The 17,363-nt window shown below is 44.2% G+C and overlaps 1 long non-coding RNA gene across 1 annotated transcript; it reads left to right on the top strand.

The window, feature by feature from the left end:
* Positions 1-10,245: 10,245 nt before the first annotated feature.
* Positions 10,246-12,939, top strand: LOC310799715. Its single transcript, XR_014553826.1, has 3 exons — positions 10,246-10,359; positions 11,105-11,237; positions 12,877-12,939. It is a non-coding gene; the product is annotated as an uncharacterized lncRNA (long non-coding RNA).
* The last annotated feature ends 4,424 nt before the right edge of the window (positions 12,940-17,363 follow it).

The raw sequence follows: 17,363 nt of genomic DNA, 5'->3' as shown, positions 1-17,363 counted from the left end.
GTAAACAAATGATTTGAAATTGTGTTCATCTTTGTGTGTGTGCGTGTGTGCGTGAATGTGGATGTACACACATTTCTTTGATTCCACAACAGAAAATGACGATGTTCCCAAGGACACCTCTCCATCCGCCTGCACCTACATGAAGCTGGCTCCCCTTCAGCTGGTTTCCACGTCAGAGTGCAGCCAAAGTCGGGGCTTCCTCTGCACCCGGGGTACGAAGCGTCTCGCAACAGCCTTCCTCCTTCAACACTATCATAACTGACTCATTCACAACACCTGTGTGACGTTTATTACACGCTGTTTTGACCTGGCCTGATATTCCATTGACAGTTTATAAAGTAGTCTTCCTGTTTTACAGATTTTCAATTTTCACCACAGGCAACGGTAAGAGATACACATTTGAAATCCTATTCAAAGTAATGCATTGAAGCCATGCTACCCTGGATTATGATCATATTTGTTGGTTTAGAGCAGCCAGCCATTTAGATATTTAATAGGCAATCAAGAATGACTTACAATAAATGCAAGAAGTGGAATAAATAGACATAAAATACACGGTATAAAACAGACATGAAGTCCAAAAAGTGGGCCTGTACAAATCATTTTGCGTAAATGTCCAAGAAACCGTCCAGACAAAAGATTTGCACAGAATTCACAGCAGAGCTTTTTCTCTCTCTCTCGTTTTGTTCACAGTACACCGAAGAGTCTAGTGATGCAACAAGATCTCGTAAGTCAGATCCAGCTCCATGTGTCTCAATGTTTCAACAAGCAACCATGGAGGTGAAAGACATGACAGTAGTAATGATTGTTTCTGTCGCTGTCTTTCTCTCTCCCACTGTCTCACACACCTTTGTTTCTCAGGGTTTGTAAGGGTTCGCCGGGCGGGTTCTGCAACAGGGGGATCTACAACGGAGAATGAGATGAGGATGAGAGACTATGTCGCAAACATCGAACAACTGCTTCAGGTCAACGATATGTTATTAATATTTCACACACAGGCTATTCTCTGCTCACATGAATGAAGACCATTGAATGTTGAACAGTGTGTCACACCTTGCATGTACAGTAGTCATTGTGTGCAGATAAACTGTGTGTAATTCAATGTGAACAGACTAGCTTCAATTTTGGTTAAGCATTGTTGAAGTAGTTGGGGGCATGGTGGTGCAGTGGTAAGCGCTGTCGCCTCACAGCTAGAAGGTCCTGGGTTCGATTCCCACCTGGGACGCTGTGAGCGCTGAAGGAGTGCGTGCCCGTCCGCATGTCCTCGAGTGCCCGCCGCCCGGGTGGGGTCGTCAAAAGGGCCTTTCTGTGTGGAGTTTGCATGTTCTCCCCGTGCCCCCCTGGGGATTTCCTTCCTATAGGAACCCCTTCACCAAAACATACAATATCCTGGTCGCTGATGTGGTGCCTCCTCTGGTCGTTAGGGGCGCCTGTTCGGAGGGAGGGGAACTCGTTGGAATAGCGTGATCCTCCCACGTGCTATGTCCTAGCACTAACTGCCCATGTCTGGTAGGAAGCATGGAGCCAGTTTCGGCTCTCCCCAGATTGGCAGAGGGTGGAGCAGCAACCAGGATAAATAAATAAAAAATTAGCACTAACGGAGGATACAAAAATTAGGGAAAAAAATAAAAAGCATTGTTGAAGTAATTGGCAAAAAGCTTGTGGTCACTACCAGTATGTCCTTTTTATTACTATAGCCCACAGTGTATTATACCCAATAGACCGTAAAGATTATACTTCAGGGTTTGTATACCAACGTTTGTTGTTTTTGTTTTGTTTGTTTGTTTGTTTGTTTGAGACAGATAGCAGATAAAGAATTGGAGCGTATGGAAATGGATGAAAAGGAGCCCACAGATGAGAACAGGGTGGGTTTCATTCCTTGTGAAACCTGAAAAGAACAGTGAGAAGAAGAATGCCTTGAAGTCAAAAACCATTTCAATCATGAGAGTCTAGTAGAAAGTTTAACGATCTTTAATGATACAACAAATTAATTTTGGTGTATGACTCCATGATATGATGACGCTCTCCTGAGATGATGAGAGGGCGTCATCAGTGAAGAATAGGATAGGAAATCCCCCATAGGGAATTCTTCAGGAGTCATGACGATGGTGGTGGTCAGGGGAGGAGGTGGGGCGAAAACAACTGCTTCAGCGATGATGATCAGCAACTGAGAATGACACGTCACATACACGGCACATAGCAAACAGAGTAAAACATCGTGGACTCTGATATACTACGCGGATTAGGTGATTGGGATCAGCTGGAAAGGAATAGCTTGGGCTGATTGGTTATTGCCACATGCAGCGTGGTAAACTGTGAATGGATGAGGAGACAGCATCAATGAAAAGGGGCGAGCCTAACTATGAATGGATTATACAACCTCAAAGAAAGGGGGCGTGCACTGTGATATGACCTGAACTGGGCGTTAGCTGCTAAGTAGTCTTCATTATTGAAAATAGTCCAAGACATTATTTGTATTCTAAACCTTTATAACCTAAATACTTCAGACCTGTTTCATAGCGATAAACAGAAACACATTTCAATATGAATCATGTTATCACCACACAACAAGAGGGTCATTTATTCCAATTGCATTTAGACTCAACTTGACAGCATTTGTAGCCTACTTTTGAAGTAATTGATCTTAAAAGCTTTCAGATAATCATCAGTAGCAAGACTGGCACAGTCCTAATAAAAAGACATTTAAAATAAATGACAAGTCTAAAGTTAACTTTCAGTCATTGCTTCAACGTTAAAATAATGAACGTATTGCTCCTTATTCAAATCATCATCAGAAAGCTCTGAACAAATCATAACAAGTTATCATAATAGTCTTATAGTAATTAGGCACCACATTTAAAATAACTGCATGGGATTAGCATAAAGTGGGCATGTCTGTAAAGGGGAGACTCGTGGGTACCCATAAAACCCATTCTCATTCAGATATCTTGAGGTGAAAGGTCAAGAGACCCCTTTGAAAATGGCCATGCCAGTTTTTCCCCTCGCCAAAATTGAGCCTAAATTTTGAGCGTTATTTATTCGCCGTCCCGACAAGCTAGCATGATAGTTTCATATGGTACCAGTATCTTCTTACTTTAAAAATTAGTCCAGTACAGCCTCTGAAAGACAGTAATGTCAGCCGCGGATGGGCGTGGCCGTTTCTATATACACCTGGTAAAATCCCCAAGGGATACAGCACTTAAAAATATATATTATTATTATTATTAATATCATTATTATTTTTATTCTTATTCTTTTATTATTACTTCTTTATTTTCTTCAAAATAATTTCGCGGACTCCCTGGACATGGTTCGGTCCATGGACCCCACTTTGGGAACCATAGGTTGAGGCCACGTCTCGTCATAGACGCTGGTTTAGCTGGCTCAGCCTGGCTGGGGGCGTGGTCAGGGTGGGGTAAAAACCCCCGTTCTATCCATTCAGCAAAGTTAGAATTTAGCTGATAGCCCAGCCCAGGCAGACACAATCGGGGATTTAACCACCGCAGTAAACGCACATCTGAGCAGACATCTTGTGTGTTCTGCTCTAGAACCCCCAAACCTGTAGTTTAGAGCCACAGCACCGTCTTTTGGTGAGTCAGCCCATGAGATATATGGGCGGTTTTACCCCACTCGCGCGCCAGCCGTTTAACATTTTGTGGGCGTTCCCAGACATGCGGACTGTCTCTATTGCTGTAGCCTGTCATTATAAGACAAGACCTGTTAATTTGTATATTCACTACAGATACTGATAGCATATACACAATGTGCCACTCAGACTGATGTCTGCCCTCCTATTGGATGGATCCAAAAGCTAAAAAAAAAAAAAAAAAAAATGGCTAAAAATATCAACATAAGAGCATGTCACTTTTAACCCTCAATACTTTCCCCTCTCACAGGACAACTTCATTAAATATCTGTTGGAAGGCACAAACAACCTGACTCCAGATTATGTTTTAGACAACAATCAAACTGTCAGTCATATTTTCGGCTGTAGCAACGCCATCCTCCTCCTCTCATTGAAGAAATGTGACGTCCTGAGCAACCCAAACTCCAAGGTACAGTAAGTTCACCTGAGCGTCGGTTGGCCTGCCGTAAGTTGAACCATGCAGAGACACTAAAGCGTCACGGCTCTGAGAGTTGGTTGATGTTTTGTTGTGTTGTTTGTTTCCCTCCAGTCTTTGTTTGAACAGACCTTTGAAATCTATCGCTCCATGAGTATACTGTTGGGGAGTGCGACCAACATGCCAATTGTCATTAAACACCAATCAGTCACCATCTATCAGAGCAGGTCGGTATTTTCTTCAGTAATATCCCTCACTTGATATTCTTAAAGAGCGCGGTGCAGATTGGAGACCACATTGCATTCATATGTGATGTGGGAGGGGTATGGCATTATTTATTTATTTATTTATTTATTTTTCTTTGGGGGGGAGGGGTTATCACACATAGCTGCATCATCTAGACTGGATTTTGTGACGCAGCTGGACACTGTTCCTCAAACGGAAGTGCCTTCTGTGATGTCAGCACCAGCAGAACGTCCAGTGATGTCACAAGAGGAGAACGCCCATTTAGAATGCCACCTTTTTCTCCACATTTCTGCCCTGGTGGCCGGTAAAAGGAGAGCGTTGTTTTTTAGCGTATTTCCGTACTAATCATGAGCCCAAAATGTAAATTCATACAAAAAAAAAAAAATGCACCACACTCTTTAATCCAAATGTAGCATTGCATTTTACCCAGGTAAAAGAGTATGGTTAAACTAGATTTAATATCCCAAAAATGTATTTTTCTCCCCCCTCCCAGCCACACACCGGCAGGCCTGGACAATGCAAAATTGGGTTCAGAGAAAGAGGGAGTATACATCAAACTCCCCCAATATTCAGCACTCCAGGCTCAGCTGGGAGAATACAAGACAATCACCGCTCAGGTATTTTGTGTGTGTGTGTGTGTGTGTGTGTGTGTGTGTGTGTGTGTGTGTGTGTGTGTGTGTGTGTGTGTGTGTATCATTGTATGCGTGTGTGTGTGTGTGTGTGTGTCTGTGTCTGCGTATTCCACAGTATTTTCACAAGATGTTTTCTTATTCTTAGGTGGCTACATTCTCAACGAATCCCCACCCATCTAATGACAGCATCTCAGGAACTGTTTCCAGTCTTTTACTCAGCAGTGGAGTCGGAGGCTCTGACATCCACCTGACCAACCTGACAGAGATGATAGAGGTACAGGAGCGCAATTAAATCAAGGTTAACAGGTTCATTAAGGCGGGGAACATCGTGGCCAGTGGGTATTGTACGAGAAGAAGATGGGATCTTCAAAGCGTTTGAGTTCTGTGCCACTGGGTGGAGAGGGCGGGGCAAAACAGGCCATCACCAGCACACACACAAAGCTAGCATTCCAGTATTGGATTTAGGGGTGAGAAATAATTCGATATTATCATTTCATTCAGTGGAATCACATCTTAACAATATGGTGAGTCTGCTGTCTAAACCATAGTCTAAACTGATAACAAGCTAATTTTATTTTATAACTGACCATAGGTCAGTTATAAAGTTGTGTGAACAGTCGCAGTTTTTAAAATGTAAACAGAGTTAGCTGGCTAGAGTCAAGACACAAAAGCCTCGCGCCACTTGGGCTCCATAGGGTTCCATTGCCGTTGCCACCCAGTGACGCGGTTTGTTTACCAAAATGCTGCTCGGCTGATCCCTCGTATAGGAATATTATTTGAAAATGTCAGTTTTGTTTGACATCAACACACCTAACATTGCCGTTTGGTTCAACATCATTCGATTATTGAACATAATGTTGCATACATGAGTTGTATCGTACATATCGATATCGAAAAATGACCTTATGGTCATCTTGATATCGATTCCAAGCATATCAGCTAGCCCAAATGAGAGCGTTATATTCTTGATGCTAACTCTGCATGCTTTGCTTCCTCTGGTCTCCGCAGATCTTCCTGCCTCGTGCGAACGCTTCCACAGTCATGAATAGTACTGTGGAGTTGAAGGAGAGCAGCAACGCACTGACCACCTTCAACATCTCTGACCCGTATGTGACCGTCTTCTTCAGCGTGGAGCCCAGCGCTAACGTGTCGCTGCTGCTCCGCCTGGCTCCCGGCTCACCGCCCAACAAAACCTACTACAGCAGCAGCACCATCCTCAACCGCACAGGTAACCGTAACCACCCTGTCCCCCAGTTTGCATCTATATGAGCGACTGCATGTGAGCACTGTAGCAACAGGTACGCACAACAACAACAACAACATGGAGCTCATTTAGGCATACGCACATCTTCTTAGGTGCTGGGCTGAAGATACGCCTGCAAAAATGAAGCATTATAATACACATAACTATCCTCCAAAATCACTTTTATCAATCAAAAGACAATGTTCCAATCCAACTTTTACGAGTCCTTCACACAGGAATATAGGAATTAGGGCCGTTGTAGGGGGGTAATTTTCAGAGGAAGAATCTTTCTGAGATTAAAGTTAGACATTTTCAATTTCTGAATCATAACCTACCAACCAAATTAATTAACCCTACCAACGCCTTTGCAGAGGAAACAGGTAACCTGCTCATTTTTTTTGTTATGATGCCACCTTGTGGGTGAAGATGATCCTAAAGAAAACCTACAATAACATAATATCCAATGTACTAGAATACTTAAACTATGCAGGTACTTACATGTATTTTCTTTTGAACAAAATCCATATAATTCTCCCAATTTGCAATATATATCAAACACCCAAAGTTGTATTTATATATATATATATATTTTTGTTTTCACGATGAGTCCTTGGATTACAGATTCATTTGTCAGTTACTTTTTGCAACAGTGGGCTATCGTTGGATTGTGACCCCTGAGATGCTGCAGCAGACCACTGGAGTTTGGTACATCGACACGGTTCCCTTCAACTCCACCGGCCTGCTGACCCTGGAGTTCACTTCATACAGCAGCAAGTGCATGTACTGGGACACAGAAAGGGAGTTATGGAGCACAGATGGCTGCCAGGTAAGTCTTCAGAAGAAGGTCAATTCTGCAAAAGAAAAGAACAATAATGCATTTTTAAACTGTGTCTATGTTCCTTGACTCAGCAGTGTTTACACGTCACACTGTGGTTGTGCTCTGATCGTCTCAGGTGGGGGAACTAACCACTCCAGCCCGTACGCAGTGTCTGTGCAACCACCTCACGCTCTTTGGAAGTTCCTTCTTTGTGATGCCCAACTACGTGGACGTGTCTCGCACGGCCGAGTTGTTCGCCACCGTGTCTACCAACTTTGTGGTGCTGGTGTTGCTGTGCGCTTTCTTCGGCCTCTACCTGATCACCCTGCTGTGGGCCTGCTACGCCGACCGCAGGGCGCTCGTCAGGGTGAGTGTTTCCACACCCGCCTGCAGTTTAATGTCTCATGTTTTTTCAGGAAATTGGTGTTTTATATGCGTTTTTCACATTGAAGCTGCAATAAGGTATTTATTTCCGATCGCTAGAGGGCGACAGAAACCACAACACATTTGTAAACTAGAACGACCGCACCGCGGATTTATGCCTCCGCCATTAGTTCATTCTTGAGTCCAAATCGCCATTTGAGGCAAATTCGAAGAAATTCCGTCAAGGCACTCCTGAGATGTTGCGTTACAGAGCTTGGAAATTGGGTGTGTGAGGTCACAGTGACCTTGAACTTTGACCTTTAACCATCAAAATCTAATCAGTTCATCCTTGAGTCTAAGTCGATGTTTGAGGCAAATTTGATGAAATTCCGTCAAGGCGTTCCTCAGATATCGCGTTAACGAACATCAGACGGACGGACGGACGGACGGACGGCCATACGGACCCGGATCCATAATGCCTCCGGCCTGGCTATCGCCGGCGGAGGCATAAAAAAGCACAGCAAAGGTGGCCTAAACCCAACCCATAAACCAAACCAATCATCACTCCTCATGTCCCTCCAGCCGATCCAATCTAGCATGGACATTTCTAAAGCTACTGCGCTACGTTGGGTTTTAACTGGACAAACCTAGCAAAGCAAAAAGGCTAATAGCCAAGCTTAAATGTACGTATAAGTGTCGACCTTTACCCATTCTCACTTTGCCGGAACTTTCTCCCGCTAAAGTTGACCCATGTCCCACAATGACAATCAAAGAGGTCGGTTTAAGGTTTAGTCATTTTTTCATGAATGGGAAGGGGGGGAGGGGTTTACTTTTAAACAGTGAGGGAGGAGCCAAGCTAGTAAAAAAAAATATAATTCATATGAAAATACTGGGAGGGGTTCATTCTGGAGCAGAATTTGACAACAAGCTTTAGAAAAGAGGTGAAAACAGCAACTGAACTGGCCTGCTGTGTGGATATTAGCTGGTTTATATCATTATGTCTCAATGAAATCTTCACATAGCACACATTAGGCTCCGGATTGTTTACATCACTTATTGCAGGTTTAAATCACGACTAAACATATTCTGTCCTTCACACAAAAGCGACAATTTCTCCCAACACAAGCATGCTTATTTATGCACGACAATGTTTTATGGTGAACTATCAGAGGAAGATGACCCTGCTGGAGGACAGCCACCCATGTGCCCAGTACAACTACCTGCTCAGTGTCCAAACTGGCCATCGCAAGAACTCCGCCACCTCTGCCAATGTAAGTACAGCGTGTACAGGGCCAACGACACTGCTGTGTGTGAACCCAGTGCCACTAAATCAGGAAATGCTGTGCTCTCCCGTAGGTCACGCTGAAGCTGATTGGCTCTGAGGGAGAGAGTGAGATCCACACCCTCACAGATCCCGACAAGCCCGTCTTTGAGAGAGGGGGCGTCGACATGTTCCTGCTGGCCACGCCCTTCCCCCTGGGAGAGCTGCGAAGCGTCCGGCTACAACACGACAACTCTGGAGGGCATCCCTCCTGGTACTACAGCCAACGCTCGCCTCAGTAGTCAAATTCATATTATAGCACATTGCCAGCGTTTTGACCAAAACGCTAAATAATGATGATTCTATTATGGTATATCTCTGAATAACAAACCCTTACTCTGATGTGTTGTTTTCTGCTGCGAGTAATAGCGCTTCACTCTGAGCATGTGGAGTATTGAGGGGTGTCAGTTTAAAGGGGTTGTGAGAGCTGTTTACACTCTCTGCAGGATAGCTTGCTGACTTGTTCACACTGACACTTCACAATGTCACCGGCCCATAAAACAGGCAGATTTTGTGTTTTTTTTACATAGTGGCACTGTTGGTATATATTAAGGGGAGCACAAAGATGGGTGCTGTTGTGTGTGGTCGATTGTGGTGGGCTGGTCTGGGGGCCAAAATGCCAGGGCCAATTTTTTGTCCCACTCCAGCCCTGGCTATAAATGTACCATGTGATGCAGTATGATGTGCTCTTGTTGTTAGGTATATAAACAAGGTGACCATACAGGACCTCCAGACACGACAGGTTTGGCACTTCCTGTGTGACTGCTGGCTGAGCGCCGAGCGGGGAGAGGGCTTGACCAAGAAGAACTTCAACGCCGCGAAGAAAAACGAGATCGCCAGCTTCAGGTGAGAGTCGGGACTGCTTCACACCACTGGAACAAACCAACTCCACTCTCGTGTGTTTGAAAGGAGGAGGATGCTCAGTATCGTAACGACGGGTTTGCGCTCCTCTCCGTCAGGAATATTTTCCAGAGCAGGACGTCGACCGGCTTCAGGGACGAACACATCTGGGTGTCCATCGTGGACCCGCCCTGGCGCAGTCCATTCACGCGAGCCCAGAGGGTCTCCTGCTGCATGAGCCTGCTCCTCTGCACCATGGCCATCAACATCGCCTTCTGGAACATTCCTACTGACCAGCAGTCACCAGTCCTCTTCTCCTTAGGTCAGTCGCTTTTCAGCTTCTTCTTGTTTCCTCTTTGTAGGCTTTTCTTCTTTTTTGGGGTGGGTGTCAATGATGAATCTAACCCTCAATTAGAAGGAAGGAAGACTTAGGAAGCAATAGGAAATGAGACACTACCACATAGGTGTAGTTCTCTCATTGGTTTAGCCATTGAGTAGTGGGACCAATGGAAGAGTGAGTAAAGCCTTGTGACATGAATATAAAACGTGGGTGGGGGACGTAGCTGCACTTAAAGTACCTCGTGTTGTCTAGCATTCACTCTGCGTTCACTGTGTGGAAATAAAATCCTCTTTTGTGTATGTGGCCAGGCTCACTGGAGATCAGCTGGCAGGAGATCATGGTGGGGGTGGAGAGTGGCCTCCTCATGTTCCCCATCAACATCCTCATCATCACCATCTTCCGGAGCATCAGACCTCGCCTCACGTCACAGGCCCAGAAGAACAGTCCTGTGCACGCCCCGAAAGCCCTCGCACCTTCCATGCCAGCCATTCTGAAGGTGTCTTTACCGTCTCCCATCGCTTGTGTGTGTGTGTGTGTGTGTCTGTGTGTGTGTGTCTGTGTGTGTGTGTGTGTGTGTGTGTGTGTATGTGTGTGTGTCTCTGTGTGTGTGTGTGTGTGTGTGTGTGTGTGTGTGTGTGTGTGTGTGTGTGTGTGTGTGTGTGTGTGTGTGTCTGTGTCTGTCTGTATGTGTGTGTGCGTGTGCCTGAGTGGACTGTATTTGCTTCATTGCTGACCCTGCAAGTCCACAACATGGCCTATGTGCTTTTCCACTGACCTTTTACTGAAGACATGATTCAGTGGAAGGTAGGGGTGTCACGATACACTCAGTTCACGATACACAATATTGGGTTCACGATAATGATACGATACGATATTTTAACAATATTTTTTTGCGATCGATTTGTAAGTTGAGGGGGCATCCTCCACGCTAATTTGAGTAATTTCGCCATTTTCATCCTCCGTGTCTGTAACGTCCCTCGTCAGTTCAAACAAAGCAATGAAAATGAGAGCGAGCATGCAATCAGATGCAGATCAGTGCCACCATGTTCAGCTTCTTTTTCTCGCGATATGAGATTTAATCTCAACGATACATATTGTCACGTTTTGATATCGCGATATATCGTGGGACGATATATTGTGACATCCCTAGTGGAAGGTCAGTGGAAGTATTCCCACAGTGTGTTTGTAGTAAAGAGTATGCTGTACCCACACAGTGTGTGTTTGTTGTGCGTGCTGTGTAGGAGACGGAGGAGCTGGTCTACTTGCTGAGCAGGAGTCCGAGGAACAAGCTGTCAGAGGTGGGCAGGCTGGAGTCGGCCTCTGACCTCGGCCCCGCTCTGGACACGGTTCATGAACTCATCCAGCTTATGCAAGGTACCGAGCGTCCTGTTTAGCACAAGAAAGACACGCGCATCACAGTACCTTTAAATACGATTCTTTAAATCAAGGAATTGGGTCTAGCACAGAATTTGGTATAGAATAGTAAACTTGAGATGAAAATGTCACATTAAAAGCAACACCTACTTATGGGGCGGACAGTTAGCTCAGGAGGTAGAGGGGTCGTCTGGGAATCAGAAGGTTTCCTGTTTGAGGCTCGCTCCTCTGGGGCTGTGTGTCAAAGAGCAAGACACTGAAGCCCTAACTGCTTCAGATGAGCAGCTCATACCCCAATTCAACTGCTTCAGATGAGCAGCTCATACCCCAATTCAACTGCTCCAGATGAGCAGTTAGCATCTAACTGCTTCAGATGAGCAGCTTGTACTCCTAACTGCTCCAGATGAGCAGTTAGCCCCTAACTGCTCACCTGGAGCAGTTAGCCCCTAACAGTTAGGGGCTAACTGCTCACCTGGAGCAGTTAGCGGTACGAGGGCAGTTAGGGCCTCACCAGATGAGCAGTTAGCACCTTGCATGGCAGCAGACGCTGTCGCTGTGTGATTGTGAGCATAGACATACTGTTAAGCACTTTGAGCAGTTGTCAGACTTGCAAAAGCACTATATAAATATAAATAAAAAATGTCCAGAAAACAAAGATGAATGGCTCTATTCTAACAGACCATCTTATCAGAGGTCCCGCCCCCTCTCAGCGCATAGTTAATTAGGGGGGAGACAGAGCAGATAGAGACGTCCCACAAAGGCTGGATTTGAGGGGCGGGGTCTTGTTCTAAAGAGCCATGAGCCATGTTTTAAACAGCTAAGAATAGCATCAAATGATACCTTTAAATAATAAATATAATGGGTAAAGATGCAACATAAACAGGACACTTATATAGAGTGACAGTTGTTTATAATAAGATCATGGCCGACCCCTCCCACCCTGGCCACAAACTCTTTGAGACACTCCCCCACGGCAAGAAACTGAGGTCTACCAAGACCAGAACCACCCGCCACAAGACCAGCTTCTTCCCAACCGCCATCAGCCTCACCAACAAGGCCCGGAAACCCCTTCCACCAAGGACCTCACCACCCCCCCCCCCCCCCCACCACCACCACACACACACACACACAAACGCACTACCTCCTCCTAAACTCAACTGAACCCCCCCCCCCCCCCCCCATAAAACTGTAACTCATATCTAATTGAATGCCTGTTTAACTGGGACTGTAAATTCATGTAAATCCACTGCACATTTAATGCCTATTTAACTCAGTCTGTAAATCTCATGTAAATTCAATGTAAATTCATATTATCCACAGAACACTTCACCACTCATGTACATATTGTATATATTTACTCAATTTGATTGCACTTGCAACGTTGTGATTGTCTTTAGTTATCTTCCTACTTCTTATCTCTGTATATTGATGTGACCGCTACGCTGCTAAGACAAATTCCTTGTATGTAACTTGCATACTGTGGCAATAAAAGTGATTCTGATTCTGATTCTGATAATATGCAGTATGGACTATATAGTAAATGGCAATTGGTAAGGGTCAGGTTCAGTTCCTCAGAGCCTCTATCTCTAACATTCACCCTGAACCCCCTTGCTGGCCTGTCTGTGTGTCTGTGTCCCAGGGGAGAGTGAGAGCGACCCCCACTGGGTGCACTGCAGCAAGTTCATCCGGTCCTGCCTCTCCCACCTGCTGCTGTGTCTGGAGAGGCTGGACGCAAAGAGCTTCCCCAGTCCAGACGAGTACCAGCATGCGCTCAACGTCACCAACCTGCTGCTTCGCAAGGCTGAGATGGTCTTCTCCAGCCACATGGCCTACTGGTGAGTGCTGTCGACAACACATACACGCGCACACACACACACACACACACACACACACACACACACACACACACACACACACACACACACACACACACACACACACACACACACACACACACACAAACATTCTTTAAAGAAATATCAAAAATAATGTCACTTATCTTTTCATTTGGAACATCTGATATCTACTTATTTTCTGAATAGTAGTAGGAATGATATATGATAATGATATATTGAAATTCTATATTACACAATACAAAAATGTGACAAAACATAGCTACATTTTATTCTGATGTAGTAGTCTCAAATAAGACGGCTTGTCGGTCACAATTTCACAACCTCTCCATCCAAATTATATTATTGCACTTTTAATGTCATTTTTTTAATTGTTGTTTACATTCTAGGAAGCCAATTGCTCGAAAGATTTGTGTCTCAGAAATAAACATGATCTTACACAGTCAGACTTTGTTGTCATTCAGCTTTTATTTTATTGTGGTTGTATCAAATTATGACCCCCATATTGCATATATTATGGAATCATATGGTGAGGTCAGCATATCGTCCCTTCCCTATTCCTCAGTCGTCATCTTTCCTCATGTTCCTCTTCCCTCGCTCCAGCCCGCGTCCCGTCAGCAAGAAGAGGAAGTCTGCGGGCTGCTGGCTGCCCTGGTGGTGTGTGTTCATCGGCTGGTTCCTGCTGCTGTCCATCAGCGGAGTGTCCACTTACTTCACCCTGCTCTACGGCTTCCAGTACGGCAAGCAGAAGTCCATCAAATGGGTCATGTCTCTGGGCCTCTCCCTCTTCCAGAGCATCTTTATCCTGCAGCCGCTCAAGGTAGGTGAAGATGGGAAAACATGCACTGCACAACTCGTTAACAAATCAGTTCATTTAGAATTGATTGTTAAGAGTTGGGGATTAGGGTTGAGATCAGATTTCTTTTTTGACTAAAACAAGCAAACGAATCTGCCATTTTTGTGAGATGAGTTTCCAGTGTGAATTTCATCTTCTTGAATCATCTGAGGGAATAAGGTTGGGCAGGAGCACAGGTGCGTGAAACGTGCAGTGCAGCGTGCTAGTTGGCCTAATTTGGGCACTAATTAGAAGTCAAAATTTCAAACTTTTGAATATTACATATTATAATATAATATAAAATATTTGCCATACCACCAGTCCAATTTTGATTGGGCTTGTCCATCACCTGTTTTTAAAAGATGAGACTTGGAGGGAGGATGCATTTTGGTACCAGTTGTGCCTGCATCACTCATGGTGACGACATGAGCATCTGACTGTATTTACCAGTTGAGGAGCGTAAATTTAACCCAATTTGTGGTTTAATACATTTACTAAAATTCATCATCATACAACAGCATAAAAAAAATTATTTTGTTTTTGTCCAAAGGTGATAGGCGTTGCTGTGTTTTTCGCTCTGCTGCTGAAGCCGGTGGCAGTGGAGGAGACCGAAGAAATTGAGCAAGTGCTGTTAGGTAAGACAAAGATGAAACATTGCGTTGCCTTCAGTGTAACTAATTAGTCTGTGAGTTTTACCAACACAGGTAGGCCAAGGTACTGCGCTTACCAACACAGGTAGGCCAAGGTACTGTGCTTACCAACACAGGTAGGCCAAGGTACTGCACTTACCAACACAGGTAGGCCAAGGTCCTGCGCTTAGCACGCGTGTTCTCCATGCACATTGCTGCACACATTATTTAAGTATGTTTGTGTTTTATTTTCCTTCTGGCCTTCTCTGGGCCGATGGCTCCAGAGCTCTCATGTATAATTACGCATGCGAAAAAGTGAAACTGTTTTTTGACCAGATTGAAATATTTGCTTTGACAACAACGATGCTCTGCTCTTAGTGCAGTTCATCCGTCCCCCAGCGGGGGAGAAGTAGCTTAAAGTAGCATGCGTCTCACAGCACTGTCTCCTCTCCACAGAGCAGCAAGACAAGTGTCGTGCGCACGCCGGCAGGGACACGCAGTGAGGGAAGCTGTCGGGAGAGACGGGGGGCGCCTCGGCTTCCTATACACTCTTCTGCACTTAACACATGATGTGGGAGATTTATTTTCTAAATATAAAATGGCAGAACACATTCAAATGTTTTGTTATGTATGAAATTCCCAACGCCTGACAGAGTGTGCTGCACTCGTGATTTCCCAGTATAGATGGATTACAATTTAATTGACTGTGGCTGTTGCATTTTGCAAGATGTTGCTCGTTGGAATCATTTATTATCTATGATGTTTGTGTATATACAAGAAATGTCTTATGGTCATGTTGCTCAGTTTAAACACTCACCTGCAGCGCTATTTATCCCTCTATATCGTTCTTTGTTATTTGCCTGGGTTTTGGAGATATCGGCAGCAGAGTTTCTGGCTTAGGAACTATTTTCTTTTGACCGAACTACACCCACTAGCTGCTATCAAATTCCTTACAAAAGTCCTACATGAAACTGCTCACAACAAAATCTGTGGATTATCTTGAGTAACGGGGTCGTGATTTCTGGAAAGACATTGCTGTTGAGTTTTTCAAATGTATTTTTTTGTTTCTTTGAGTACCACAAGCCGAGTGCCATCCAGTTCCATTGTATTGGAGAGAAGGCAGCCAATATCTTCAAAACTCGGGCAACTAACACAAAACGATATAGATGGATAAATAGCACTACAGGTGAGAGGAAAAATATGTATTTTGGATTTTAGGGTGAGCTGTCCCTTTAAAGCTTGTTAATTAGCAGTAGTAGTCCAGAGGTTCTAGTCCAGAAGTTCTAACATGAGCTCTTTCTATCAATATTAGAGTGAAAAAACTGTCTTCAGGCCATCCATAAACACAAGCAGTAGTGGGATACTAGCTCTGCTGGCCTTTTATTGATTATGATGATTAGAGTTATTGACATTCGATATTGGCCAGTTGCTCAGCTGTCATCCACTGCCAATATGACAGCAGTTGGAAGTCACAGCTAAGTCTTTAAGCTCATGGCACACCAACCAAATATTCCCCAACAAACCTGGATGTTTGTTTGGTCTGCCATGGCTGTCCTTGTTTTGAATGTTTGGTCAGATTCGACATGTTCAATCCTTGTTTGACCCTGTTTGATGAAGTTTTGAAGTTTGATGCTTTCAGACTGCTCTGACAAAAGAACAACAATCAGAGTTAGCTAGAACATAACTAAGAGTTCACCACTGAATAGTCTGGCAAACCCCAAAATAATTGGGTCCCATGATGGTCTAAAAGCAGTTTCAGAGGCTTTTCCACCATAGCCTACCAAGCATAAACTGGTCAGGCTAAAAACTGAATCCTTGTCAAATTTAAAGATATTGAATATCAGAAGAAATATTGGACATCAGCTGCAGCTTAAATCTAAAACATTGACACACTGCGAGGGCCAAACCTTCAACATAGACATTCACGTTAGACTTTAGACGGATGGACAGATGTAGAGACAGACGGGCAAAGCAAATTATGCAATTGCACATATGGGACCAGATTATTAATTGAGCACTTTCTGCAGTTCAGCTCTCTGCCACCGTGCAGCACACATGTGCCTGTCATCATAACTCATCTTCATCCTGCATGTCTATTTCTATGTGACTCAGCCTGTACTGCCTTCAAATGATTTATGAGTAGACCCAACTACATATAGGTTCACACTCTTGCTTATGACGTACAAGAAGCAGGTGTGCAAACATGTTCGTGATCTGCGCTTTTACTTTGACATTTAATCATGAACAGATTGATTTTTCATTGATTCCTCTTGTATGTGTTGCATGTGTGAACTTGAATAAACTGTTATGATCTAGCTAGCAGTGCTGCCTGTCTATGGTGAATTACATTAAAAAAAAACGTTTAGTGTAATAAATTAATCTAATAAATTCTTTATTTTAAACTGAATGAAGTGCAGACATAGCTGTCAAGTTAAAGCAGTTGGTGCAACTTCCACTTCCTGTTTGATAAGAATGGCATGACTCATTTCCTCCACAGGTGTACTGTGAAGAATCGGGGAGCTGATCAATGATTTTGGAGCCACTGTTACAACAACCCTTAACTAATATGACTTATTGGATAACAAAAATATAAAATTATCAGTTTCATGTTAAAATAGTGATGATTTACTTCTGGTGTCACAGAAATAAGAAGGAACGAAGGAAACAATAGCTCGGACAATGGTAGAAACCCTGGCTACTTACATCTTTATGGGCTCGGTGAACCTATCCCAGTATAGCTGTGGGACACTAATGCCCCCTACTGGATAATGCTAGACATAGCTGTGCTATGTTAGGGACCAACCATTAT

The sequence above is a fragment of the Poromitra crassiceps genome (assembly GCF_964638095.1).
Source record: "Poromitra crassiceps genome assembly, chromosome: 28".
In the NCBI taxonomy this organism is placed as follows: Eukaryota; Metazoa; Chordata; class Actinopteri; order Beryciformes; family Melamphaidae; genus Poromitra; species Poromitra crassiceps.
The sequence above is the reverse complement of the archived record's forward strand: the minus strand, read 5'-3'. Positions and strand labels throughout refer to the sequence as shown.